Source organism: Phalangium opilio, unplaced genomic scaffold, assembly GCF_054372755.1.
Source record: "Phalangium opilio isolate 3A_F unplaced genomic scaffold, DU_Popi_V2 ptg001675l_1, whole genome shotgun sequence".
NCBI lineage: Eukaryota > Metazoa > Arthropoda > Arachnida > Opiliones > Phalangiidae > Phalangium > Phalangium opilio.
Genome location: NW_028324261.1, coordinates 2,277,083 through 2,302,537, shown reverse-complemented (window position 1 = coordinate 2,302,537; position 25,455 = coordinate 2,277,083). Strand labels below are relative to the sequence as shown.

The 25,455-nt window shown below is 42.3% G+C and overlaps 5 non-coding genes and 26 pseudogenes across 5 annotated transcripts; all 31 read right to left on the bottom strand.

The window, feature by feature from the left end:
• Window positions 1–132: 132 nt before the first annotated feature.
• Window positions 133–251, bottom strand: LOC149582580 (5S ribosomal RNA). Its single transcript, XR_016380611.1, has one exon. It is a non-coding gene; the product is annotated as a 5S ribosomal RNA (ribosomal RNA).
• A 582-nt stretch (window positions 252–833) lies between these two features.
• On the bottom strand, window positions 834–952 carry LOC149582579 (5S ribosomal RNA; annotated as a pseudogene).
• A 598-nt stretch (window positions 953–1,550) lies between these two features.
• LOC149582578 (5S ribosomal RNA) lies at window positions 1,551–1,669 on the bottom strand (annotated as a pseudogene).
• Window positions 1,670–1,792: 123 nt separating this feature from the next.
• Window positions 1,793–1,911, bottom strand: LOC149582577 (5S ribosomal RNA; annotated as a pseudogene).
• A 137-nt stretch (window positions 1,912–2,048) lies between these two features.
• On the bottom strand, window positions 2,049–2,167 carry LOC149582576 (5S ribosomal RNA; annotated as a pseudogene).
• A 379-nt stretch (window positions 2,168–2,546) lies between these two features.
• On the bottom strand, window positions 2,547–2,665 carry LOC149582575 (5S ribosomal RNA; annotated as a pseudogene).
• Window positions 2,666–3,025: 360 nt separating this feature from the next.
• On the bottom strand, window positions 3,026–3,144 carry LOC149582574 (5S ribosomal RNA). Its single transcript, XR_016380616.1, has one exon. It is a non-coding gene; the product is annotated as a 5S ribosomal RNA (ribosomal RNA).
• A 582-nt stretch (window positions 3,145–3,726) lies between these two features.
• On the bottom strand, window positions 3,727–3,845 carry LOC149582573 (5S ribosomal RNA; annotated as a pseudogene).
• A 598-nt stretch (window positions 3,846–4,443) lies between these two features.
• Window positions 4,444–4,562, bottom strand: LOC149582572 (5S ribosomal RNA; annotated as a pseudogene).
• A 123-nt stretch (window positions 4,563–4,685) lies between these two features.
• LOC149582571 (5S ribosomal RNA) lies at window positions 4,686–4,804 on the bottom strand (annotated as a pseudogene).
• Window positions 4,805–4,941: 137 nt separating this feature from the next.
• LOC149582570 (5S ribosomal RNA) lies at window positions 4,942–5,060 on the bottom strand (annotated as a pseudogene).
• A 379-nt stretch (window positions 5,061–5,439) lies between these two features.
• On the bottom strand, window positions 5,440–5,558 carry LOC149582569 (5S ribosomal RNA; annotated as a pseudogene).
• Window positions 5,559–5,918: 360 nt separating this feature from the next.
• On the bottom strand, window positions 5,919–6,037 carry LOC149582568 (5S ribosomal RNA). Its single transcript, XR_016380615.1, has one exon. It is a non-coding gene; the product is annotated as a 5S ribosomal RNA (ribosomal RNA).
• A 582-nt stretch (window positions 6,038–6,619) lies between these two features.
• LOC149582567 (5S ribosomal RNA) lies at window positions 6,620–6,738 on the bottom strand (annotated as a pseudogene).
• A 598-nt stretch (window positions 6,739–7,336) lies between these two features.
• Window positions 7,337–7,455, bottom strand: LOC149582566 (5S ribosomal RNA; annotated as a pseudogene).
• A 123-nt stretch (window positions 7,456–7,578) lies between these two features.
• LOC149582565 (5S ribosomal RNA) lies at window positions 7,579–7,697 on the bottom strand (annotated as a pseudogene).
• A 137-nt stretch (window positions 7,698–7,834) lies between these two features.
• Window positions 7,835–7,953, bottom strand: LOC149582564 (5S ribosomal RNA; annotated as a pseudogene).
• A 379-nt stretch (window positions 7,954–8,332) lies between these two features.
• On the bottom strand, window positions 8,333–8,451 carry LOC149582563 (5S ribosomal RNA; annotated as a pseudogene).
• A 379-nt stretch (window positions 8,452–8,830) lies between these two features.
• Window positions 8,831–8,936, bottom strand: LOC149582562 (5S ribosomal RNA; annotated as a pseudogene).
• A 338-nt stretch (window positions 8,937–9,274) lies between these two features.
• On the bottom strand, window positions 9,275–9,393 carry LOC149582561 (5S ribosomal RNA). The gene has a single exon (XR_016380614.1). It is a non-coding gene; the product is annotated as a 5S ribosomal RNA (ribosomal RNA).
• Window positions 9,394–9,975: 582 nt separating this feature from the next.
• LOC149582560 (5S ribosomal RNA) lies at window positions 9,976–10,094 on the bottom strand (annotated as a pseudogene).
• Window positions 10,095–10,692: 598 nt separating this feature from the next.
• Window positions 10,693–10,811, bottom strand: LOC149582559 (5S ribosomal RNA; annotated as a pseudogene).
• A 123-nt stretch (window positions 10,812–10,934) lies between these two features.
• On the bottom strand, window positions 10,935–11,053 carry LOC149582558 (5S ribosomal RNA; annotated as a pseudogene).
• Window positions 11,054–11,651: 598 nt separating this feature from the next.
• On the bottom strand, window positions 11,652–11,770 carry LOC149582557 (5S ribosomal RNA; annotated as a pseudogene).
• A 123-nt stretch (window positions 11,771–11,893) lies between these two features.
• On the bottom strand, window positions 11,894–12,012 carry LOC149582556 (5S ribosomal RNA; annotated as a pseudogene).
• A 137-nt stretch (window positions 12,013–12,149) lies between these two features.
• Window positions 12,150–12,268, bottom strand: LOC149582555 (5S ribosomal RNA; annotated as a pseudogene).
• Window positions 12,269–12,647: 379 nt separating this feature from the next.
• Window positions 12,648–12,766, bottom strand: LOC149582554 (5S ribosomal RNA; annotated as a pseudogene).
• A 360-nt stretch (window positions 12,767–13,126) lies between these two features.
• On the bottom strand, window positions 13,127–13,245 carry LOC149582553 (5S ribosomal RNA). Its single transcript, XR_016380613.1, has one exon. It is a non-coding gene; the product is annotated as a 5S ribosomal RNA (ribosomal RNA).
• Window positions 13,246–13,824: 579 nt separating this feature from the next.
• Window positions 13,825–13,943, bottom strand: LOC149582552 (5S ribosomal RNA; annotated as a pseudogene).
• Window positions 13,944–14,066: 123 nt separating this feature from the next.
• On the bottom strand, window positions 14,067–14,185 carry LOC149582551 (5S ribosomal RNA; annotated as a pseudogene).
• Window positions 14,186–14,322: 137 nt separating this feature from the next.
• LOC149582550 (5S ribosomal RNA) lies at window positions 14,323–14,441 on the bottom strand (annotated as a pseudogene).
• Between the last annotated feature and the right edge of the window lie 11,014 nt (window positions 14,442–25,455).

The window sequence follows — 25,455 nt, the reverse complement described above, 5'->3', positions numbered from 1 at the left end:
GCTAGATAATAATTCGAATTTAAATTAAGTGAGACAAATTAACCTTCATCTTTTTAAAACAATAAAAAAAAGAAAATATGTTTGCTTTTTTCATATCTATTGGAATTTAAAAGAGGAAAAAAAAAGTGAAAAAGCTAACGGCACGCAGTGTTCCTAAGTGGTCGCCCTCCCAAGTACTGACTGCGCTCGACGCTGCTTAACTTCGGTGATCGGACGAGAACCGGTGTATTCAGCGTGATATGGCCGTTGCCGAGAGTGCTAGTTAATAATTTGAACTTAATTAACCTTCATCTTTATAAAAAATAACAATAAGAAGATATGTTTGTTTTTTCATATCTGGTGGAATTTAAGAGGAAACAAAAGTGAAAAAGCCATCGGCATGCAGTGTTCCCAAGTACTGACTGCGCTCGACGCTGCTTAACTTCGGTTATCGGACGAGAACCGGTGTATTCAGCGTGATACGGCCGTTTCCGAGAGTGCTAGTTAATAATTTGAATTTAATTAACTTTCATCTTTATAAAACAATAACAAAAAGAAGATATGTTTGCTTCTTTCATATCGGGTGGAATTTAAAAGAGGAAACAAAAGTGAAAAACCAACGGAACGCAGTATTCCCAAGTACTGTATGCGCTCGACGCTGCTTAACTTCGGTGATCGGACGAAAACCGGTGTTTTCAGCGTGATATGGCCGTTGCCGAGAGTGCTTGTTAATAATTCGAATTTAAATTAAGTGAGACAAATTAACCATCATCTTTTTAAAACAATAACAAAAAGAAAATAAGTTTGCTCTTTTCAAATATATTGGAATTTAAAAGAGCAAAAAAAAGTGAAAAAGCCAACGGCACGCAGTGTACCTAAGTGGTCTCCCTCCCAAGTAGTGACTACGCTCGACGCTGCTTAACTTCGGTTTTCGGACGAACACCGGTGTATTCAGCGTGATATGGCCGTTGCCGAGAGTGCTAGTTAATAATTTGAATTTAATTAACTTTCATCTTTATAAAACAATAACAAAAAGAAGATATCTGTGCTTTTTCAAATCGGGTGGAATTTAAAAGAGGAAACAAAAGTGAAAAACCAACGGCACGCAGTATTCCCAAGTACTGACTGCGCTCGACGCTGCTAACGTCGGCGATCGGACGAGAACCGGTGTTCTCAGCGTCATATGGCCGTTGCCGAGAGTGCTAGTTAAAAATTCGAATTTAAATTAAGTGAGACAAATTAACCTTCATCTTTATAAAACAATAACAAAAAGAAGATATGTTTGCTTTTTTCATATCGGGTGGAATTTAAAAGAGGAAACAAAAGTGAAAAAGCCAACGGCACGCAGTATTCCCAAGTACTGACTGCGCTCGACGCTGCTAACGTCGGCGATCGGACGAGAACCGGTGTTCTCAGCGTGATATGGCCGTTGCCGAGAGTGCTAGATAATAATTCGAATTTAAATTAAGTGAGGCAAATTAACCTTCATCTTTTTAAAACAATAACAAAAAGAAAATATGTTTGATTTTTTCATATCTATTGGAATTTAAAAGAGGAAAAAAAAGTGAAAAAGCTAACGGCACGCAGTGTTCCTAAGTGGTCGCCCTCCCAAGTACTGACTGCGCTCGACGCTGCTTAACTTCGGTGATTGGACGAGAACGGGTGTATTCAGCGTGATATGGCCGTTGCCGAGAGTGCTAGTTAATAATTTGAATTTAATTAACTTTCATCTTTATAAAACAATAACAAAAAAGAAGATATGTTTGCTTTTTTCATATCTATTAAAATTTAAAAGAGGAAAAAAAAGTGAAAAAGCCAACGGCACGCAGTGTTCCTAAGTGGTCTCCATCCCAAGTACTGACTGCCCTCGACGCTGCTTAACTACGGTGATCGGACGAGAACCGCTGTATTCAGCGTGATATGGTCGTTGCCGAGAGTGCTAGTTAATAATTCGAATATAAATTAAGTGAGACAAATTAACCTTCATCATTTTAAAACAATAACAAAATGAAAACATGTTTGCTTTTTTCATATCTATTAAAATTTAAAAGAGGAAAAAAAAGTGAAAAAGCCAACGGCACGCAGTGTTCCTAAGTGGTCTCCCTCCCAAGTAGTGACTGCGCTCGACGCTGCTTAACTTCAGTTATCGGACGAGAACCGGTGTATTCAGCGTGATATGGCCGTTGCCGAGAGTGCTAGTTAATAATTTTAATTTAATTAACTTTCATCTTTATAAAACAATAACAAAAAAGAAGATATGTTTGCTTTTTTCATATCTATTAAAATTTAAAAGAGGAAAAAAAAGTGAAAAAGCCAACGGCACGCAGTGTTCCTAAGTGGTCTCCATCCCAAGTTCTGACTGCCCTCGACGCTGCTTAACTACGGTGATCGGACGAGAACCGCTGTATTCAGCGTGATATGGTCGTTGCCGAGAGTGCTAGTTAATAATTCGAATATAAATTAAGTGAGACAAATTAACCTTCATCATTTTAAAACAATAACAAAATGAAAACATGTTTGCTTTTTTCATATCTATTAAAATTTAAAAGAGGAAAAAAAAGTGAAAAAGCCAACGGCACGCAGTGTTCCTAAGTGGTCTCCCTCCCAAGTAGTGACTGCGCTCGACGCTGCTTAACTTCAGTTATCGGACGAGAACCGGTGTATTCAGCGTGATATGGCCGTTGCCGAGAGTGCTAGTTAATAATTTTAATTTAATTAACTTTCATCTTTATAAAACAATAACAAAAAGAAGATATGTGTGCTTTTTCAAATCGGGTGGAATTTAAAAGAGGAAACAAAAGTGAAAAACCAACGGCACGCAGTATTCCCAAGTACTGACTGCGCTCGACGCTGCTAACGTCGGCGATCGGACGAGAACCGGTGTTCTCAGCGTGATATGGCCGTTGCCGAGAGTGCTAGATAATAATTCGAATTTAAATTAAGTGAGACAAATTAACCTTCATCTTTTTAAAACAATAAAAAAAAGAAAATATGTTTGCTTTTTTCATATCTATTGGAATTTAAAAGAGGAAAAAAAAAGTGAAAAAGCTAACGGCACGCAGTGTTCCTAAGTGGTCGCCCTCCCAAGTACTGACTGCGCTCGACGCTGCTTAACTTCGGTGATCGGACGAGAACCGGTGTATTCAGCGTGATATGGCCGTTGCCGAGAGTGCTAGTTAATAATTTGAACTTAATTAACCTTCATCTTTATAAAAAATAACAATAAGAAGATATGTTTGTTTTTTCATATCTGGTGGAATTTAAGAGGAAACAAAAGTGAAAAAGCCATCGGCATGCAGTGTTCCCAAGTACTGACTGCGCTCGACGCTGCTTAACTTCGGTTATCGGACGAGAACCGGTGTATTCAGCGTGATACGGCCGTTTCCGAGAGTGCTAGTTAATAATTTGAATTTAATTAACTTTCATCTTTATAAAACAATAACAAAAAGAAGATATGTTTGCTTCTTTCATATCGGGTGGAATTTAAAAGAGGAAACAAAAGTGAAAAACCAACGGAACGCAGTATTCCCAAGTACTGTATGCGCTCGACGCTGCTTAACTTCGGTGATCGGACGAAAACCGGTGTTTTCAGCGTGATATGGCCGTTGCCGAGAGTGCTTGTTAATAATTCGAATTTAAATTAAGTGAGACAAATTAACCATCATCTTTTTAAAACAATAACAAAAAGAAAATAAGTTTGCTCTTTTCAAATATATTGGAATTTAAAAGAGCAAAAAAAAGTGAAAAAGCCAACGGCACGCAGTGTACCTAAGTGGTCTCCCTCCCAAGTAGTGACTACGCTCGACGCTGCTTAACTTCGGTTTTCGGACGAACACCGGTGTATTCAGCGTGATATGGCCGTTGCCGAGAGTGCTAGTTAATAATTTGAATTTAATTAACTTTCATCTTTATAAAACAATAACAAAAAGAAGATATCTGTGCTTTTTCAAATCGGGTGGAATTTAAAAGAGGAAACAAAAGTGAAAAACCAACGGCACGCAGTATTCCCAAGTACTGACTGCGCTCGACGCTGCTAACGTCGGCGATCGGACGAGAACCGGTGTTCTCAGCGTCATATGGCCGTTGCCGAGAGTGCTAGTTAAAAATTCGAATTTAAATTAAGTGAGACAAATTAACCTTCATCTTTATAAAACAATAACAAAAAGAAGATATGTTTGCTTTTTTCATATCGGGTGGAATTTAAAAGAGGAAACAAAAGTGAAAAAGCCAACGGCACGCAGTATTCCCAAGTACTGACTGCGCTCGACGCTGCTAACGTCGGCGATCGGACGAGAACCGGTGTTCTCAGCGTGATATGGCCGTTGCCGAGAGTGCTAGATAATAATTCGAATTTAAATTAAGTGAGGCAAATTAACCTTCATCTTTTTAAAACAATAACAAAAAGAAAATATGTTTGATTTTTTCATATCTATTGGAATTTAAAAGAGGAAAAAAAAGTGAAAAAGCTAACGGCACGCAGTGTTCCTAAGTGGTCGCCCTCCCAAGTACTGACTGCGCTCGACGCTGCTTAACTTCGGTGATTGGACGAGAACGGGTGTATTCAGCGTGATATGGCCGTTGCCGAGAGTGCTAGTTAATAATTTGAATTTAATTAACTTTCATCTTTATAAAACAATAACAAAAAAGAAGATATGTTTGCTTTTTTCATATCTATTAAAATTTAAAAGAGGAAAAAAAAGTGAAAAAGCCAACGGCACGCAGTGTTCCTAAGTGGTCTCCATCCCAAGTACTGACTGCCCTCGACGCTGCTTAACTACGGTGATCGGACGAGAACCGCTGTATTCAGCGTGATATGGTCGTTGCCGAGAGTGCTAGTTAATAATTCGAATATAAATTAAGTGAGACAAATTAACCTTCATCATTTTAAAACAATAACAAAATGAAAACATGTTTGCTTTTTTCATATCTATTAAAATTTAAAAGAGGAAAAAAAAGTGAAAAAGCCAACGGCACGCAGTGTTCCTAAGTGGTCTCCCTCCCAAGTAGTGACTGCGCTCGACGCTGCTTAACTTCAGTTATCGGACGAGAACCGGTGTATTCAGCGTGATATGGCCGTTGCCGAGAGTGCTAGTTAATAATTTTAATTTAATTAACTTTCATCTTTATAAAACAATAACAAAAAAGAAGATATGTTTGCTTTTTTCATATCTATTAAAATTTAAAAGAGGAAAAAAAAGTGAAAAAGCCAACGGCACGCAGTGTTCCTAAGTGGTCTCCATCCCAAGTTCTGACTGCCCTCGACGCTGCTTAACTACGGTGATCGGACGAGAACCGCTGTATTCAGCGTGATATGGTCGTTGCCGAGAGTGCTAGTTAATAATTCGAATATAAATTAAGTGAGACAAATTAACCTTCATCATTTTAAAACAATAACAAAATGAAAACATGTTTGCTTTTTTCATATCTATTAAAATTTAAAAGAGGAAAAAAAAGTGAAAAAGCCAACGGCACGCAGTGTTCCTAAGTGGTCTCCCTCCCAAGTAGTGACTGCGCTCGACGCTGCTTAACTTCAGTTATCGGACGAGAACCGGTGTATTCAGCGTGATATGGCCGTTGCCGAGAGTGCTAGTTAATAATTTTAATTTAATTAACTTTCATCTTTATAAAACAATAACAAAAAGAAGATATGTGTGCTTTTTCAAATCGGGTGGAATTTAAAAGAGGAAACAAAAGTGAAAAACCAACGGCACGCAGTATTCCCAAGTACTGACTGCGCTCGACGCTGCTAACGTCGGCGATCGGACGAGAACCGGTGTTCTCAGCGTGATATGGCCGTTGCCGAGAGTGCTAGATAATAATTCGAATTTAAATTAAGTGAGACAAATTAACCTTCATCTTTTTAAAACAATAAAAAAAAGAAAATATGTTTGCTTTTTTCATATCTATTGGAATTTAAAAGAGGAAAAAAAAAGTGAAAAAGCTAACGGCACGCAGTGTTCCTAAGTGGTCGCCCTCCCAAGTACTGACTGCGCTCGACGCTGCTTAACTTCGGTGATCGGACGAGAACCGGTGTATTCAGCGTGATATGGCCGTTGCCGAGAGTGCTAGTTAATAATTTGAACTTAATTAACCTTCATCTTTATAAAAAATAACAATAAGAAGATATGTTTGTTTTTTCATATCTGGTGGAATTTAAGAGGAAACAAAAGTGAAAAAGCCATCGGCATGCAGTGTTCCCAAGTACTGACTGCGCTCGACGCTGCTTAACTTCGGTTATCGGACGAGAACCGGTGTATTCAGCGTGATACGGCCGTTTCCGAGAGTGCTAGTTAATAATTTGAATTTAATTAACTTTCATCTTTATAAAACAATAACAAAAAGAAGATATGTTTGCTTCTTTCATATCGGGTGGAATTTAAAAGAGGAAACAAAAGTGAAAAACCAACGGAACGCAGTATTCCCAAGTACTGTATGCGCTCGACGCTGCTTAACTTCGGTGATCGGACGAAAACCGGTGTTTTCAGCGTGATATGGCCGTTGCCGAGAGTGCTTGTTAATAATTCGAATTTAAATTAAGTGAGACAAATTAACCATCATCTTTTTAAAACAATAACAAAAAGAAAATAAGTTTGCTCTTTTCAAATATATTGGAATTTAAAAGAGCAAAAAAAAGTGAAAAAGCCAACGGCACGCAGTGTACCTAAGTGGTCTCCCTCCCAAGTAGTGACTACGCTCGACGCTGCTTAACTTCGGCTTTCGGACGAACACCGGTGTATTCAGCGTGATATGGCCGTTGCCGAGAGTGCTAGTTAATAATTTGAATTTAATTAACTTTCATCTTTATAAAACAATAACAAAAAGAAGATATCTGTGCTTTTTCAAATCGGGTGGAATTTAAAAGAGGAAACAAAAGTGAAAAACCAACGGCACGCAGTATTCCCAAGTACTGACTGCGCTCGACGCTGCTAACGTCGGCGATCGGACGAGAACCGGTGTTCTCAGCGTCATATGGCCGTTGCCGAGAGTGCTAGTTAAAAATTCGAATTTAAATTAAGTGAGACAAATTAACCTTCATCTTTATAAAACAATAACAAAAAGAAGATATGTTTGCTTTTTTCATATCGGGTGGAATTTAAAAGAGGAAACAAAAGTGAAAAAGCCAACGGCACGCAGTATTCCCAAGTACTGACTGCGCTCGACGCTGCTAACGTCGGCGATCGGACGAGAACCGGTGTTCTCAGCGTGATATGGCCGTTGCCGAGAGTGCTAGATAATAATTCGAATTTAAATTAAGTGAGGCAAATTAACCTTCATCTTTTTAAAACAATAACAAAAAGAAAATATGTTTGATTTTTTCATATCTATTGGAATTTAAAAGAGGAAAAAAAAGTGAAAAAGCTAACGGCACGCAGTGTTCCTAAGTGGTCGCCCTCCCAAGTACTGACTGCGCTCGACGCTGCTTAACTTCGGTGATCGGACGAGAACGGGTGTATTCAGCGTGATATGGCCGTTGCCGAGAGTGCTAGTTAATAATTTGAATTTAATTAACTTTCATCTTTATAAAACAATAACAAAAAAGAAGATATGTTTGCTTTTTTCATATCTATTAAAATTTAAAAGAGGAAAAAAAAGTGAAAAAGCCAACGGCACGCAGTGTTCCTAAGTGGTCTCCATCCCAAGTACTGACTGCCCTCGACGCTGCTTAACTACGGTGATCGGACGAGAACCGCTGTATTCAGCGTGATATGGTCGTTGCCGAGAGTGCTAGTTAATAATTCGAATATAAATTAAGTGAGACAAATTAACCTTCATCATTTTAAAACAATAACAAAATGAAAACATGTTTGCTTTTTTCATATCTATTAAAATTTAAAAGAGGAAAAAAAAGTGAAAAAGCCAACGGCACGCAGTGTTCCTAAGTGGTCTCCCTCCCAAGTAGTGACTGCGCTCGACGCTGCTTAACTTCAGTTATCGGACGAGAACCGGTGTATTCAGCGTGATATGGCCGTTGCCGAGAGTGCTAGTTAATAATTTTAATTTAATTAACTTTCATCTTTATAAAACAATAACAAAAAAGAAGATATGTTTGCTTTTTTCATATCTATTAAAATTTAAAAGAGGAAAAAAAAGTGAAAAAGCCAACGGCACGCAGTGTTCCTAAGTGGTCTCCATCCCAAGTTCTGACTGCCCTCGACGCTGCTTAACTACGGTGATCGGACGAGAACCGCTGTATTCAGCGTGATATGGTCGTTGCCGAGAGTGCTAGTTAATAATTCGAATATAAATTAAGTGAGACAAATTAACCTTCATCATTTTAAAACAATAACAAAATGAAAACATGTTTGCTTTTTTCATATCTATTAAAATTTAAAAGAGGAAAAAAAAGTGAAAAAGCCAACGGCACGCAGTGTTCCTAAGTGGTCTCCCTCCCAAGTAGTGACTGCGCTCGACGCTGCTTAACTTCAGTTATCGGACGAGAACCGGTGTATTCAGCGTGATATGGCCGTTGCCGAGAGTGCTAGTTAATAATTTTAATTTAATTAACTTTCATCTTTATAAAACAATAACAAAAAAGAAGATATGTTTGCTTTTTTCATATCTATTAAAATTTAAAAGAGGAAAAAAAAGTGAAAAAGCCAACGGCACGCAGTGTTCCTAAGTGGTCTCCATCCCAAGTTCTGACTGCCCTCGACGCTGCTTAACTACGGTGATCGGACGAGAACCGCTGTATTCAGCGTGATATGGTCGTTGCCGAGAGTGCTAGTTAATAATTCGAATATAAATTAAGTGAGACAAATTAACCTTCATCATTTTAAAACAATAACAAAATGAAAACATGTTTGCTTTTTTCATATCTATTAAAATTTAAAAGAGGAAAAAAAAGTGAAAAAGCCAACGGCACGCAGTGTTCCTCCCAAGTAGTGACTGCGCTCGACGCTGCTTAACTTCAGTTATCGGACGAGAACCGGTGTATTCAGCGTGATATGGCCGTTGCCGAGAGTGCTAGTTAATAATTTTAATTTAATTAACTTTCATCTTTATAAAACAATAACAAAAAGAAGATATGTGTGCTTTTTCAAATCGGGTGGAATTTAAAAGAGGAAACAAAAGTGAAAAACCAACGGCACGCAGTATTCCCAAGTACTGACTGCGCTCGACGCTGCTAACGTCGGCGATCGGACGAGAACCGGTGTTCTCAGCGTGCTAGATAATAATTCGAATTTAAATTAAGTGAGACAAATTAACCTTCATCTTTTTAAAACAATAAAAAAAGAAAATATGTTTGCTTTTTTCATATCTATTGGAATTTAAAAGAGGAAAAAAAAAGTGAAAAAGCTAACGGCACGCAGTGTTCCTAAGTGGTCGCCCTCCCAAGTACTGACTGCGCTCGACGCTGCTTAACTTCGGTGATCGGACGAGAACCGGTGTATTCAGCGTGATATGGCCGTTGCCGAGAGTGCTAGTTAATAATTTGAACTTAATTAACCTTCATCTTTATAAAAAATAACAATAAGAAGATATGTTTGTTTTTTCATATCTGGTGGAATTTAAGAGGAAACAAAAGTGAAAAAGCCATCGGCATGCAGTGTTCCCAAGTACTGACTGCGCTCGACGCTGCTTAACTTCGGTTATCGGACGAGAACCGGTGTATTCAGCGTGATACGGCCGTTTCCGAGAGTGCTAGTTAATAATTTGAATTTAATTAACTTTCATCTTTATAAAACAATAACAAAAAGAAGATATGTTTGCTTCTTTCATATCGGGTGGAATTTAAAAGAGGAAACAAAAGTGAAAAACCAACGGAACGCAGTATTCCCAAGTACTGTATGCGCTCGACGCTGCTTAACTTCGGTGATCGGACGAAAACCGGTGTTTTCAGCGTGATATGGCCGTTGCCGAGAGTGCTTGTTAATAATTCGAATTTAAATTAAGTGAGACAAATTAACCATCATCTTTTTAAAACAATAACAAAAAGAAAATAAGTTTGCTCTTTTCAAATATATTGGAATTTAAAAGAGCAAAAAAAAGTGAAAAAGCCAACGGCACGCAGTGTACCTAAGTGGTCTCCCTCCCAAGTAGTGACTACGCTCGACGCTGCTTAACTTCGGCTTTCGGACGAACACCGGTGTATTCAGCGTGATATGGCCGTTGCCGAGAGTGCTAGTTAATAATTTGAATTTAATTAACTTTCATCTTTATAAAACAATAACAAAAAGAAGATATCTGTGCTTTTTCAAATCGGGTGGAATTTAAAAGAGGAAACAAAAGTGAAAAACCAACGGCACGCAGTATTCCCAAGTACTGACTGCGCTCGACGCTGCTAACGTCGGCGATCGGACGAGAACCGGTGTTCTCAGCGTCATATGGCCGTTGCCGAGAGTGCTAGTTAAAAATTCGAATTTAAATTAAGTGAGACAAATTAACCTTCATCTTTATAAAACAATAACAAAAAGAAGATATGTTTGCTTTTTTCATATCGGGTGGAATTTAAAAGAGGAAACAAAAGTGAAAAAGCCAACGGCACGCAGTATTCCCAAGTACTGACTGCGCTCGACGCTGCTAACGTCGGCGATCGGACGAGAACCGGTGTTCTCAGCGTGATATGGCCGTTGCCGAGAGTGCTAGATAATAATTCGAATTTAAATTAAGTGAGGCAAATTAACCTTCATCTTTTTAAAACAATAACAAAAAGAAAATATGTTTGATTTTTTCATATCTATTGGAATTTAAAAGAGGAAAAAAAAGTGAAAAAGCTAACGGCACGCAGTGTTCCTAAGTGGTCGCCCTCCCAAGTACTGACTGCGCTCGACGCTGCTTAACTTCGGTGATCGGACGAGAACGGGTGTATTCAGCGTGATATGGCCGTTGCCGAGAGTGCTAGTTAATAATTTGAATTTAATTAACTTTCATCTTTATAAAACAATAACAAAAAAGAAGATATGTTTGCTTTTTTCATATCTATTAAAATTTAAAAGAGGAAAAAAAAGTGAAAAAGCCAACGGCACGCAGTGTTCCTAAGTGGTCTCCATCCCAAGTACTGACTGCCCTCGACGCTGCTTAACTACGGTGATCGGACGAGAACCGCTGTATTCAGCGTGATATGGCCGTTGCCGAGAGTGCTAGTTAATAATTTGAATTTAATTAACTTTCATCTTTATAAAACAATAACAAAAAGAAGATATCTGTGCTTTTTCAAATCGGGTGGAATTTAAAAGAGGAAACAAAAGTGAAAAACCAACGGCACGCAGTATTCCCAAGTACTGACTGCGCTCGACGCTGCTAACGTCGGCGATCGGACGAGAACCGGTGTTCTCAGCGTCATATGGCCGTTGCCGAGAGTGCTAGTTAAAAATTCGAATTTAAATTAAGTGAGACAAATTAACCTTCATCTTTATAAAACAATAACAAAAAGAAGATATGTTTGCTTTTTTCATATCGGGTGGAATTTAAAAGAGGAAACAAAAGTGAAAAAGCCAACGGCACGCAGTATTCCCAAGTACTGACTGCGCTCGACGCTGCTAACGTCGGCGATCGGACGAGAACCGGTGTTCTCAGCGTGATATGGCCGTTGCCGAGAGTGCTAGATAATAATTCGAATTTAAATTAAGTGAGGCAAATTAACCTTCATCTTTTTAAAACAATAACAAAAAGAAAATATGTTTGATTTTTTCATATCTTTTGGAATTTAAAAGAGGAAAAAAAAGTGAAAAAGCTAACGGCACGCAGTGTTCCTAAGTGGTCGCCCTCCCAAGTACTGACTGCGCTCGACGCTGCTTAACTTCGGTGATCGGACGAGAACGGGTGTATTCAGCGTGATATGGCCGTTGCCGAGAGTGCTAGTTAATAATTTGAATTTAATTAACTTTCATCTTTATAAAACAATAACAAAAAAGAAGATATGTTTGCTTTTTTCATATCTATTAAAATTTAAAAGAGGAAAAAAAAGTGAAAAAGCCAACGGCACGCAGTGTTCCTAAGTGGTCTCCATCCCAAGTACTGACTGCCCTCGACGCTGCTTAACTACGGTGATCGGACGAGAACCGCTGTATTCAGCGTGATATGGTCGTTGCCGAGAGTGCTAGTTAATAATTCGAATATAAATTAAGTGAGACAAATTAACCTTCATCATTTTAAAACAATAACAAAATGAAAACATGTTTGCTTTTTTCATATCTATTAAAATTTAAAAGAGGAAAAAAAAGTGAAAAAGCCAACGGCACGCAGTGTTCCTAAGTGGTCTCCCTCCCAAGTAGTGACTGCGCTCGACGCTGCTTAACTTCAGTTATCGGACGAGAACCGGTGTATTCAGCGTGATATGGCCGTTGCCGAGAGTGCTAGTTAATAATTTTAATTTAATTAACTTTCATCTTTATAAAACAATAACAAAAAAGAAGATATGTTTGCTTTTTTCATATCTATTAAAATTTAAAAGAGGAAAAAAAAGTGAAAAAGCCAACGGCACGCAGTGTTCCTAAGTGGTCTCCATCCCAAGTTCTGACTGCCCTCGACGCTGCTTAACTACGGTGATCGGACGAGAACCGCTGTATTCAGCGTGATATGGTCGTTGCCGAGAGTGCTAGTTAATAATTCGAATATAAATTAAGTGAGACAAATTAACCTTCATCATTTTAAAACAATAACAAAATGAAAACATGTTTGCTTTTTTCATATCTATTAAAATTTAAAAGAGGAAAAAAAAGTGAAAAAGCCAACGGCACGCAGTGTTCCTAAGTGGTCTCCCTCCCAAGTAGTGACTGCGCTCGACGCTGCTTAACTTCAGTTATCGGACGAGAACCGGTGTATTCAGCGTGATATGGCCGTTGCCGAGAGTGCTAGTTAATAATTTTAATTTAATTAACTTTCATCTTTATAAAACAATAACAAAAAGAAGATATGTGTGCTTTTTCAAATCGGGTGGAATTTAAAAGAGGAAACAAAAGTGAAAAACCAACGGCACGCAGTATTCCCAAGTACTGACTGCGCTCGACGCTGCTAACGTCGGCGATCGGACGAGAACCGGTGTTCTCAGCGTGATATGGCCGTTGCCGAGAGTGCTAGATAATAATTCGAATTTAAATTAAGTGAGACAAATTAACCTTCATCTTTTTAAAACAATAAAAAAAAGAAAATATGTTTGCTTTTTTCATATCTATTGGAATTTAAAAGAGGAAAAAAAAAGTGAAAAAGCTAACGGCACGCAGTGTTCCTAAGTGGTCGCCCTCCCAAGTACTGACTGCGCTCGACGCTGCTTAACTTCGGTGATCGGACGAGAACCGGTGTATTCAGCGTGATATGGCCGTTGCCGAGAGTGCTAGTTAATAATTTGAACTTAATTAACCTTCATCTTTATAAAAAATAACAATAAGAAGATATGTTTGTTTTTTCATATCTGGTGGAATTTAAGAGGAAACAAAAGTGAAAAAGCCATCGGCATGCAGTGTTCCCAAGTACTGACTGCGCTCGACGCTGCTTAACTTCGGTTATCGGACGAGAACCGGTGTATTCAGCGTGATACGGCCGTTTCCGAGAGTGCTAGTTAATAATTTGAATTTAATTAACTTTCATCTTTATAAAACAATAACAAAAAGAAGATATGTTTGCTTCTTTCATATCGGGTGGAATTTAAAAGAGGAAACAAAAGTGAAAAACCAACGGAACGCAGTATTCCCAAGTACTGTATGCGCTCGACGCTGCTTAACTTCGGTGATCGGACGAAAACCGGTGTTTTCAGCGTGATATGGCCGTTGCCGAGAGTGCTTGTTAATAATTCGAATTTAAATTAAGTGAGACAAATTAACCTTCATCATTTTAAAACAATAACAAAAAAACATGTTTGCTTTTTTCATATCTATTAAAATTTATAAGAGGAAAAAAAAGTGAAAAAATCAACGGCACGCAGTGTTCCTAAGTGGTCTCCCTCCCAAGTACTGACTGCGCTCGACGCTGCTTAACTTCGGTTATCGGACGAGAACCGGTGTATTCAGCGTGATATGACCGTTGCCGAGAGTGCTTGTTAATAATTTGAATTTAATTAACTTTCATCTTTATAAAACAATAACAAAAAAGAAGATATGTTTGCTTTTTTCATATCTATTAAAATTTAAAAGAGGAAAAAAAAGTGAAAAAGCCAACGGCTCGCAGTGTTCCTAAGTGGTCTCCATCCCAAGTACTGACTGCGCTCGACGCTGCTTAACTTCGGTGATCGGACGAGAACCGCTTTTTTCAGCGTGATATGGTCGTTGCCGAGAGTGCTAGTTAATAATTCGAATTTAAATTAAGTGAGACAAATTAACCATCATCTTTTTAAAACAATAACAAAAAGAAAATAAGTTTGCTCTTTTCAAATCTATTGGAATTTAAAAGAGCAAAAAAAAGTGAAAAAGCCAACGGCACGCAGTGTACCTAAGTGGTCTCCCTCCCAAGTAGTGACTACGCTCGACGCTGCTTAACTTCGGTTTTCGGACGAACACCGGTGTATTCAGCGTGATATGGCCGTTGCCGAGAGTGCTAGTTAATAATTTGAATTTAATTAACTTTCATCTTTATAAAACAATAACAAAAAGAAGATATGTGTGCTTTTTTCAAATCGGGTGGAATTTAATAGAGGAAACAAAAGTGAAAAACCAACAGCACGCAGTATTCCCAAGTACTGACTGCGCTCGACGCTGCTAACGTCGGCGATCGGACGAGAACCGGTGTTCTCAGCGTGATATGGCCGTTGCCGAGAGTGCTAGTTAAAAATTCGAATTTAAATTAAGTGAGACAAATTAACCTTCATCTTTATAACCTTGACTTTTTACGTCACATCTGAGACCTCACAACACCGCTCCCGGATGGGGTCGAACCACCAACCTATTGGTTAACAGCCGAACGCGCTAACCATTGCGCCACGGAAGCCCAAAAATTAAATGGTCGTCATTTATTGTGCAAAAACTTTGGCTTTCTACGTTACATTTCAGATCCCACAACACCGCTCCCGGGTGGGCTCGAACCACCAACCTATTGGTTAACAGCCGAACGCTCTAACCATTGCGCCAAGGAAGCCCAAAATTTAAGTGCTCGTCAGGTATTGTGTAAAAACCTTGACTTTTTACGTCACATCTGACACCTCACAACACCGCTCCCGGATGGGCTCGAACCACCAACCTATTGCTTAACAGCCGAACGCGCTAACCATTGGGCCACGGAAGCTCAGAAATTAAATGGTTGTCAGGTGTTGTGGAAAAACTTTGGCTTTCTACGTTACATTTGAGACCCCACAACACCTCTCCCGCGTGGGCTCGAACCACTAACCTTTCGATTAACAGCTGAACGCGCTAACCATTGCGCCACGGAATCCCAAAAATTAAATGCTCGTCAGGTATTGTGTAAAAACCTTGACTTTTTACGTCACATCTGAGACCTCACAACACCGCTCCCGGATGGGCTCGAACCACCAACCTATTGGTTAACAGCCGAACGCGCTAACCATTGCGACACGGAAGCCCAAAAGTTAAATGCTCGTCAGGTATTATGTAAAAACCTTGACTTTTTACGTCACATCTGAGACCTCACAACACCGCTCCCGGATGGGGTCGAACCACCAACCTATTGGTTAACAGCCGAACGCGCTAACCATTGCGCCACGGAAGCCCAAAAATTAAATGGTCGTCATTTATTGTGCAAAAACTTTGGCTTTCTACGTTACATTTCAGATCCCACAACACCGCTCCCGGGTGGGCTCGAACCACCAACCTATTGGTTAACAGCCGAACGCGCTAACCATTGCGACACGGAAGCCCAAAAGTTAAATGCTCGTCAGGTATTATGTAAAAACCTTGACTTTTTACGTCACATCTGAGACCTCACAACACCGCTCCCGGATGGGGTCGAACCACCAACCTATTGGTTAACAGCCGAACGCGCTAACCATTGAGCCACGGAAGCTCAGAAATTAAATTGTTGTCAGGTATTGTGTAAAAACATTGACTTTTTACGTCACATCTGAGACCTCACAACACCGCTCCCGGATGGGCTCGAACCACCAACCTATTGGTTAACAGCCGAACGCGCTAACCATTGCGACACGGAAGCCCAAAAGTTAAATGCTCGTCACGTATTATGTAAAAACCTTGACTTTTTACGTCACATCTGAGACCTCACAACACCGCTCCCGGATGGGGTCGAACCACCAACCTATTGGTTAACAGCCGAACGCGCTAACCATTGAGCCACGGAAGCTCAGAAATTAAATTGTTGTCAGGTATTGTGGAAAAACTTTGGCTTTCTTCGTTTCATTTGAGACCCCACAACACCTCTCCCGGGTGGGCTCGAACCACCAACCTTTCGATTAACAGCTGAACGCGCTAACCATTGTGCCACGGAAGCCCAAAAATTAAATGCTCGTCAGGTATTGTGTAAAAACCTTGACTTTTTACGTCACATCTGAGACCTCACAACACCGCTCCCGGATGGGCTCGAACCACCAACCAATTGGTTAACAGCCGAACGCGCTAACCATTGAGCCACGGAAGCTCAGAAATTAAACTGTTGTCAGGTATTGTGGAAAAACTTTGGCTTTCTACGTTACATTTGAGACCCCACAACACCTCTCCCGGGTGGGCTCGAACCACCAACCTTTCGATTAACAGCTGAACGCGCTAACCATTGTGCCACGGAATCCCAAAAATTAAATGCTCGTCAGGTATTGTGTAAAAACCTTGACTTTTTACGTCACATCTGAGACCTCACAACACCGCTCCCGGATGGGCTCGAACCACCAACCTATTGGTTAACAGCCGAACGCGCTAACCATTGCGACACGGAAGCCCAAAAGTTAAATGCTCGTCAGGTATTATGTAAAAACCTTGACTTTTTACGTCACATCTGAGACCTCACAACACCGCTCCCGGATGGGGTCGAACCACCAACCTATTGGTTAACAGCCGAACGCGCTAACCATTGCGCCACGGAAGCCCAAAAATTAAATGGTCGTCATTTATTGTGCAAAAACTTTGGCTTTCTACGTTACATTTCAGATCCCACAACACCGCTCCCGGGTGGGCTCGAACCACCAACCTATTGGTTAACAGCCGAACGCTCTAACCATTGCGCCAAGGAAGCCCAAAATTTAAGTGCTCGTCAGGTATTGTGTAAAAACCTTGACTTTTTACGTCACATCTGACACCTCACAACACCGCTCCCGGATGGGCTCGAACCACCAACCTATTGCTTAACAGCCGAACGCGCTAACCATTGGGCCACGGAAACTCAGAAATTAAATGGTTGTCAGGTGTTGTGGAAAAACTTTGGCTTTCTACGTTACATTTGAGACCCCACAACACCTCTCCCGCGTGGGCTCGAACCACTAACCTTTCGATTAACAGCTGAACGCGCTAACCATTGCGCCACGGAATCCCAAAAATTAAATGCTCGTCAGGTATTGTGTAAAAACCTTGACTTTTTACGTCACATCTGAGACCTCACAACACCGCTCCCGGATGGGCTCGAACCACCAACCTATTGGTTAACAGCCGAACGCGCTAACCATTGCGACACGGAAGCCCAAAAGTTAAATGCTCGTCAGGTATTATGTAAAAACCTTGACTTTTTACGTCACATCTGAGACCTCACAACACCGCTCCCGGATGGGGTCGAACCACCAACCTATTGGTTAACAGCCGAACGCGCTAACCATTGCGCCACGGAAGCCCAAAAATTAAATGGTCGTCATTTATTGTGCAAAAACTTTGGCTTTCTACGTTACATTTCAGATCCCACAACACCGCTCCCGGGTGGGCTCGAACCACCAACCTATTGGTTAACAGCCGAACGCGCTAACCATTGCGACACGGAAGCCCAAAAGTTAAATGCTCGTCAGGTATTATGTAAAAACCTTGACTTTTTACGTCACATCTGAGACCTCACAACACCGCTCCCGGATGGGGTCGAACCACCAACCTATTGGTTAACAGCCGAACGCGCTAACCATTGAGCCACGGAAGCTCAGAAATTAAATTGTTGTCAGGTGTTGTGGAAAAACTTTGGCTTTCTACGTTACATTTGAGACCCCACAACACCTCTCCCGCGTGGGCTCGAACCACTAACCTTTCGATTAACAGCTGAACGCGCTAACCATTGCGCCACGGAATCCCAAAAATTAAATGCTCGTCAGGTATTGTGTAAAAACCTTGACTTTTTACGTCACATCTGAGACCTCACAACACCGCTCCCGGATGGGCTCGAACCACCAACCTATTGGTTAACAGCCGAACGCGCTAACCATTGCGACACGGAAGCCCAAAAGTTAAATGCTCGTCACGTATTATGTAAAAACCTTGACTTTTTACGTCACATCTGAGACCTCACAACACCGCTCCCGGATGGGGTCGAACCACCAACCTATTGGTTAACAGCCGAACGCGCTAACCATTGAGCCACGGAAGCTCAGAAATTAAATTGTTGTCAGGTATTGTGGAAAAACTTTGGCTTTCTTCGTTTCATTTGAGACCCCACAACACCTCTCCCGGGTGGGCTCGAACCACCAACCTTTCGATTAACAGCTGAACGCGCTAACCATTGTGCCACGGAAGCCCAAAAATTAAATGCTCGTCAGGTATTGTGTAAAAACCTTGACTTTTTACGTCACATCTGAGACCTCACAACACCGCTCCCGGATGGGCTCGAACCACCAACCAATTGGTTAACAGCCGAACGCGCTAACCATTGAGCCACGGAAGCTCAGAAATTAAACTGTTGTCAGGTATTGTGGAAAAACTTTGGCTTTCTACGTTACATTTGAGACCCCACAACACCTCTCCCGGGTGGGCTCGAACCACCAACCTTTCGATTAACAGCTGAACGCGCTAACCATTGTGCCACGGAATCCCAAAAATTAAATGCTCGTCAGGTATTGTGTAAAAACCTTGACTTTTTACGTCACATCTGAGACCTCACAACACCGCTCCCGGATGGGCTCGAACCACCAACCTATTGGTTAACAGCCGAACGCGCTAACCATTGCGACACGGAAGCCCAAAAGTTAAATGCTCGTCAGGTATTATGTAAAAACCTTGACTTTTTACGTCACATCTGAGACCTCACAACACCGCTCCCGGATGGGGTCGAACCACCAACCTATTGGTTAACAGCCGAACGCGCTAACCATTGCGCCACGGAAGCCCAAAAATTAAATGGTCGTCATTTATTGTGCAAAAACTTTGGCTTTCTACGTTACATTTCAGATCCCACAACACCGCTCCCGGGTGGGCTCGAACCACCAACCTATTGGTTAACAGCCGAACGCGCTAACCATTGCGACACGGAAGCCCAAAAGTTAAATGCTCGTCAGGTATTATGTAAAAACCTTGACTTTTTACGTCACATCTGAGACCTCACAACACCGCTCCCGGATGGGGTCGAACCACCAACCTATTGGTTAACAGCCGAACGCGCTAACCATTGAGCCACGGAAGCTCAGAAATTAAATTGTTGTCAGGTGTTGTGGAAAAACTTTGGCTTTCTACGTTACATTTGAGACCCCACAACACCTCTCCCGCGTGGGCTCGAACCACTAACCTTTCGATTAACAGCTGAACGCGCTAACCATTGCGCCACGGAATCCCAAAAATTAAATGCTCGTCAGGTATTGTGTAAAAACCTTGACTTTTTACGTCACATCTGAGACCTCACAACACCGCTCCCGGATGGGCTCGAACCACCAACCTATTGGTTAACAGCCGAACGCGCTAACCATTGCGACACGGAAGCCCAAAAGTTAAATGCTCGTCACGTATTATGTAAAAACCTTGACTTTTTACGTCACATCTGAGACCTCACAACACCGCTCCCGGATGGGGTCGAACCACCAACCTATTGGTTAACAGCCGAACGCGCTAACCATTGAGCCACGGAAGCTCAGAAATTAAATTGTTGTCAGGTATTGTGGAAAAACTTTGGCTTTCTTCGTTTCATTTGAGACCCCACAACACCTCTCCCGGGTGGGCTCGAACCACCAACCTTTCGATTAACAGCTGAACGCGCTAACCATTGTGCCACGGAAGCCCAAAAATTAAATGCTCGTCAGGTATTGTGTAAAAACCTTGACTTTTTACGTCACATCTGAGACCTCACAACACCGCTCCCGGATGGGCTCGAACCACCAACCAATTGGTTAACAGCCGAACGCGCTAACCATTGAGCCACGGAAGCTCAGAAATTAAACTGTTGTCAGGTATTGTGGAAAAACTTTGGCTTTCTACGTTACATTTGAGACCCCACAACACCTCTCCCGGGTGGGCTCGAACCACCAACCTTTCGATTAACAGCTGAACGCGCTAACCATTGTGCCACGGAAGCCCAAAAGTTAAATGCTCGTTAGGTATTGTGTAAAAACCTTGACTTTTTACGTCACATCTGAGACCTCACAACACCGCTCCCGGATGGGCTCGAACCACCAACCTATTGGTTAACAGCCGAACGCGCTAACCATTGCGACACGGAAGCCCAAAAGTTAAATGCTCGTCAGGTATTATGTAAAAACCTTGACTTTTTACGTCACATCTGAGACCTCACAACACCGCTCCCGGATGGGGTCGAACCACCAACCTATTGGTTAACAGCCGAACGCGCTAACCATTGAGCCACGGAAGCTCAGAAATTAAATTGTTGTCAGGTATTGTGGAAAACCTTTGGCTTTCTACGTTACATTTGAGACCCCACAACACCTCTCCCGGGTGGGCTCGAACCACCAACCTTTCGATTAACAGCTGAATGCGCTAACCATTGTGCCACGGAAGCCCAAAAATTAAATGCTCGTCAGGTATTGTGTAAAAACCTTGACTTTTTACGTCACATCTGAGACCTCACAACACCGCTCCCGGATGGGCTCGAACCACCAACCTATTGGTTAACAGCCGAACGCGCTAACCATTGCGCCACGGAAGCCCAAAAATTAAATGGTCGTCAGGTATTGTGGAAAAACTTTGGCTTTCTACGTTACATTTGAGATCACACAACACCGCTCCCGGGTGGGCTCGAACCACCAACCTATTGGTTAACAGCTGAACGCGCTAACCATTGAGCCACGGAAGCTCAGAAATTAAACGGTTGTCAGGTATTGTGGAAAAACTTTGGCTTTCTACGTTACATTTGAGACCCCACAACACCTCTCCCGGGTGGGCTCGAACCACCAACCTTTCGATTAACAGCTGAACGCGCTAACCATTGCGCCACGGAAGCGCAAAAATTAGATGCTCGTCAGATATTGTGTAAAAACCTTGACTTTTTACGTCACATCTGAGACCTCACAACACCGCTCCCGGATGGGCTCGAACCACCAACCTATTGGTTAACAGCCGAACGCGCTAACCTTTGAGCCACGGAAACTCAGAAATTAAATGGTTGTCAGGTATTGTAGATAAGTTATGACTTTTTACGTTACATCTGAGACCCTACAACACCCCTCCCGGGTGGGCTCGAACCTTCAACCTTTCGATTAACAGCTGAACGCGCTAATCATTGCGCCACGGAAGCCCAAAAATTAAATGTTCGTCAGGTATTGTGGAAAAACTCTGACATTTTACGTTACATCTGAGACCTCACAACACCGCTACCGGATGGGCTCGAACCACCAACCTATTGGTTAACAGCCGAACGCGCTAACCATTGCGCCACGGAAGCCCAAAATTTAAATGGTCGTCAGGTGTTGTGGAAAAAGCCTTGACTTTTCACGTCAAATCTGAGACGTCACAACACCGCTCCCGGATGGGCTCGAACCACACACCTATTGGTTAACAGCCGAACGCGCTAACTTTTGAGCCACGGAAGCTCAGAAATTAAATGGTTGTCAGGTATTGTAGATAAGTTATGACTTTTTACGTTACATCTGAGACCCTACAACACCTCTTCCGGTTGGGCTCGAACCACCAACCTTTCGGTTAACAGCCGAACGCACTAACAATTGCGCCAAGAAGGCCCAAAAATTTAATGGTCGTCAGGTATTGTGGCAAAACTTTGGCTTTCTACGTTACATATGAGATCCCACACCACCGCTCCCGGGTGGGCTCGAACCACCAACCTATTGGTTAACAGCCGAACGCGCTAACCATTGAGCCACGGAAGCTCAGAAATTAAATGTTTGTCACGTATTGTGGATAAGTTTTGACTTTTTACGCTACATCTGAGACCCCACAACACCTCTTCCGGGTGGGCTTGAACCACCAGCCTTTCGATTAACAGTTGAACGCGCTAATAATTGCGCCAAGGAAGCCCAAAAATTAAATGTTCGTCAGGTATTGTGGAAAAACTCTGACATTTTACGTTACATCTGAGACGTCACAACACCGCTCCCGGATGGGCTCGAAGAACCAACCTTTAGGTTAACAGCCGAACGCGCTAACCATTGAGCCACGGAAGCCCAAAAATTAAATGCTCGTCAGGTATTGTGTAAAAACTTGACTTTTTGCGTCACATCTGAGACCTGACAACACCGCTCCCGGATGGGCTCGAACAACCCACCTATTGGTTAACAGCCGAACGCGCTAACCATTGCGCCACGGAAGCCCAAAAATTAAATGTTCGTCAGGTATTATGGAAAAACTCTGACATTTTACGTTACATCTGAGACCTCACAACACCGCTCCCGGATGGGCTCGAACCACCAACCTATTGGTTAACAGCTGAACGCGCTAAACATTGAGCCACGGAAGCTCAGAAATTAAATGGTTGTCAGGTATTGTGGATAAGTTATGACTTATTACGTTACATCTGAGACCCTACAACACCTCTCTCGGTTGGGCTCGAACCACCAACCTTTCGGTTAACAGCCGAACGCGCTACCCATTGAGCCACAGAAGCTCAGAAATTAAATGGTTGTTAGGTTTTGTGGATAAGTTATGACTTTTTACGTTACATCTGAGACCCTACAACACTTCTCCCAGGTGGGCTCGAACCACCATCCTTTCGGTTAACAGCCGAACGCGCTAACCATTGCGCCAAGGAAGCCCAAAAATTAAATGGTAGTCAGGTATTGTGGAAAAACTTTGGTTTTCTACGTTACATTTGAGATCCCACAACACCGCTCCCGGGTGGGCTCGAACCACCAACCTTTCGATTAACAGCTGGACGCGCTAATTATTGCGCCACGGAAGCCCAAAAATTAAATGTTCGTCAGGTATTGTGGAAAAACTCTGACATTTTACGTAACATCTGAGACGTCACAACACCGCTCCCGGATGGGCTCGAACCACCAACCTTTCGGTTAACAGCCGAACGCGCTAACCATTGCGCCACGGACGCCCAAAAAAAAAATGGTCGTCAGGTATTGTGGAAAAACTTTGGCTTTTTACGTTACATTAGCGATCCCACAACACCGCTCCCGGGTGGGCTCGAACCACCAACCTTTCGGTTAACAGCCGAACGCGCTAACCATTGCGCAACGGAGGCCAAATATTAAATGGTCGTCAGGTATTGAGGTAAAACTTTGACTTTTTACTTCACATCTGAGACCTCACAACACCGCTCCCGGATGGGTTCGAACCACCAACCTATTGGTTAACAGCCGAACGCGCTAACCATTGAGCCACGGAAACTCAGAAATTAAATGGTTGTCACGTATTGTGGAAAAGTTTTGACTTTTTACGCTACATCTGAGACCCCACAACACCTCTCCCGGGTGGGCTCGAACCTTCAAAATTTCGATTAACAGCTGAACGCGCTAATCATTGCGCCACGGAAGCCCAAAAATTAAATGTTCGTCAGGTATTGTGGAAAAACTCTGACATTTTACGTTACATCTGAGACCTCACAACACCGCTCCCGGATGGGCTCGAACCACCAACCTATTGGTTAACAGCCGAACGCGCTAACCATTGCGCCACGGAAGCCCAAAAATTAAATGGTCGTCAGGTGTTGTGGAAAAAACCTTGACTTTTTACGTCAAATCTGAGACCTCACAACACCGCTCCCGGATGGCTCGAACCACCAACCCGTTTGTTATCAGCCGAACGCGCTAACCTTTGAGCCACGGAAGCTCAGAAATTAAATGGTTGTCAGGTATTGTGGATAAGTTATGACTTTTTACGTTACATCTGAGACCCTACAACACCTCTTCCGGTTGGGCTCGAACCACCAACCTTTCGGTTAACAGCCGAACGCGCTAACCATTGCGCCAAGGAAGCCCAAAAATTTAATGGTCGTCAGGTATTGTGGCAAAACTTTGGCTTTCTACGTTACATTTGAGATCAAACACCACCGCTCCCGGATGGGCTCGAACCACACACCTATTGGTTAACAGCCGAACGCGCTAACCTTTGAGCCACGGAAGCTCAGAAATTAAATGGTTGTCAGGTATTGTAGATAAGTTATGACTTTTTACGTTACATCTGAGACCCTACAACACCTCTCCCGGGTGGGCTCGAACCTTCAACCTTTCGATTAACAGCTGAACGCGCTAATCATTGCGCCACGGAAGCCCAAAAATTAAATGTTCGTCAGGTATTGTGGAAAAACTATGACATTTTACGTTACATCTGAGACCTCACAACACCGCTACCGGATGGGCTCGAACCACCAACCTATTGGTTAACAGCCGAACGCGCTAACCATTGCGCCACGGAAGCCCAAAATTTAAATGGTCGTCAGGTGTTGTGGAAAAAGCCTTGACTTTTCACGTCAAATCTGAGACGTCACAACACCGCTCCCGGATGGGCTCGAACCACACACCTATTGGTTAACAGCCGAACGCGCTAACTTTTGAGCCACGGAAGCTCAGAAATTAAATGGTTGTCAGGTATTGTAGATAAGTTATGACTTTTTACGTTACATCTGAGACCCTACAACACCTCTTCCGGTTGGGCTCGAACCACCAACCTTTCGGTTAACAGCCGAACGCACTAACAATTGCGCCAAGAAGGCCCAAAAATTTAATGGTCGTCGGGTATTGTGGCAAAACTTTGGCTTTCTACGTTACATATGAGATCCCACACCACCGCTCCCGGGTGGGCTCGAACCACCAACCTATTGGTTAACAGCCGAACGCGCTAACCATTGAGCCACGGAAGCTCAGAAATTAAATGTTTGTCACGTATTGTGGATAAGTTTTGACTTTTTACGCTACATCTGAGACCCCACAACACCTCTTCCGGGTGGGCTTGAACCACCAGCCTTTCGATTAACAGTTGAACGCGCTAATAATTGCGCCAAGGAAGCCCAAAAATTAAATGTTCGTCAGGTATTGTGGAAAAACTCTGACATTTTACGTTACATCTGAGACGTCACAACACCGCTCCCGGATGGGCTCGAAGAACCAACCTTTAGGTTAACAGCCGAACGCGCTAACCATTGAGCCACGGAAGCCCAAAAATTAAATGCTCGTCAGGTATTGTGTAAAAACTTGACTTTTTGCGTCACATCTGAGACCTGACAACACCGCTCCCGGATGGGCTCGAACAACCCACCTATTGGTTAACAGCCGAACGCGCTAACCATTGCGCCACGGAAGCCCAAAAATTAAATGTTCGTCAGGTATTATGGAAA